This window comes from Herpailurus yagouaroundi, unplaced genomic scaffold (assembly GCF_014898765.1).
Source record: "Herpailurus yagouaroundi ecotype Mexico unplaced genomic scaffold, PumYag 159, whole genome shotgun sequence".
Classification (NCBI taxonomy): Eukaryota; Metazoa; Chordata; class Mammalia; order Carnivora; family Felidae; genus Herpailurus; species Herpailurus yagouaroundi.
In genome coordinates this window covers 34,618,644-34,620,798 of record NW_024412400.1, presented here as the reverse complement: position 1 = coordinate 34,620,798, position 2,155 = coordinate 34,618,644, and positions in this window count along the sequence as shown.

Sequence of the window (2,155 nt, the reverse complement as noted above, 5' to 3'; positions counted from 1 at the left end):
AAAGAAAGAAAGAAAGAAAGAAAGAAAGAAAGAAAGAAAGAAAGAAAAAATGACGATTTTATTTTATTTTATTTTTTGGAGCTCAGAACCCTGGGTTTTACTTCTGGTACTTTGGCTCAGAGGATTTGTGATGTTAGGCAAACTTCCTCCAGGAATTTTCTTTTTCAGGGAATACAGCTAACTCATCTCTGGCTCCAAGGCTGGCACAATGGCTGGCACAGTTCTCTGAATGTTTGTTCTTGCTTATCTGTGCATTGTTTTGTTTTATTTTTTAATTGTCTTTATAGAACAGTGAAAAATCCACCTTTATGGGAAGTCTTTGCATTTCTATGTGGTTCTTTGCACCACGGCAAGCTAGACAGAAACATGACTCTGTGATTCCCACTCAGGGAAATATGTGGAAATGAAATGATTCTTGCTATGGCAGCGAGACCACTGGGTGGGAAGAAAGGTGTACATGGCACCAGTGATGAAGTTTCGGGGTGATGGTGGGGTGGTCCTGAGCTGACGCCCAATAAAGAATTCTTGAAGACATCTTTGGTACAAAAAGGTGATTTTAGAGTTCCCCAGCGCTGGCTGCTCCCTGGTCCCTGTCGCAACCATAGCTGAAGAACAACCACAGTTCGAATTGTTCACGAAGGCTGGCAGTGATGGGGCCAAGACTGGGAACTGCGCCTTCCCCAGAGACTGTTCATGGTACTCTGGCTCAAGGGAGTCCCCTTCAACGTCACCACTGTTGACACGAAAAGGCTGACTGAAACAATACAGAAGATGTCCCAGGAGGGTAGCTCCCAGTCCTGCCATAAGGCACCGAAGTGCACAGAGACACCAACAAGACTGAGGAGTTTTTGGAGGTGGTGCTGTGCCCTCCCAGGTACCCCAAGCTGGCAGCTCTGAACCCTGGATCCAACACGGCTGGACTGGACATATTTGCCAGATTTTCTGCTTACATTGAGAATTCCAACCCAGCACTCAATGAAAATTTGGAGAAGGGGCTCCTGAAAGCCCTGAAAGAGATATTAGGCAATACCTTGGGGACCTCTAAAGCTAGGACGGTCCTTCAGAACTGTCCCAAATTAAGGCAAAGGGGCATGTGTTTGTACTGCATATTTACTAGTCATTGGATGCCACCTGTCACCAGGGAGGGGCTTAAAATTGGCAAAGCAGCTACATGCAACTGAAAGCAGCTCTCTGTATAAGCTGTCAGCAGACAACATTCCTGGCAACTGTCTGAAGTGCCTTGTCCTAAAGAAAAGCACGTGGATAACATCCCACAGTATCCAATACACCCTTATACTCCTATTCCCTTCTCCAGAAACAAAAACCATGACCTGTGTGTCTCCAGATCTATGTTTTTAAAGTCATTTGCATATATATTTTCATATACACGTGTATATGTATAGAGCTTTTCTTTTTTTTACTTCAAATGATTCATAAGAGGGGCGCCTGGGTGGCTCAGTCGGTTGAGTGTCCGACTTCGGCTCAGGTCATGATCTCACGGTCCGTGAGTTCAAGCCCCGCGTCGGGCTCTGTGCTGACAGCTCAGAGCCTGGAGACTGTTTCGGATTCTGTGTCTCCCTCTCTCTGACCCTTCCCTGTTCATGCTCTGTCTCTCTCTGTCTCAAAAATAAATAAACGTTACAAAAAAAATTTTTTTTAAATGATTCATAAGACATGCATCGTTCTATTGCTTTGTTCACTTGTGTTGGAGATCTTTCCATTCAAGCACAAATAAGTCTCTCTTTTGTTAACAACTGCATAACATTCCATATTGCAGATGTCCAATTTCATCAAATGCTTTTTTGACATCTATTGGAGTGATCGTATAGTCATCCTCAAGTTTATCTGACTCTCAAGATTGTTTGAATTGAAAATGCATGAGCACAGCAAAGAACATTTCATTTTATTTTATTATTTTTTTAAGTAAACTCTACGCCCAGTGTGAGGCTCAAGCTTACAACACTGAGATCAAGAGTCACATGTTCTACGGACTCAGCCATTCAGGCATTTATTATTTATAAATATTTATTTATTATTTATAAATAAATAATGTTTATTTATTTGTGTGCATGTGTGTGTGTGTGTGTGTGTGTGTGTGTGTGAGAGAGAGAGAGAGAGAGAGAGAATGAGCAAGCAGAGGAGGGGCAGAGAAAGA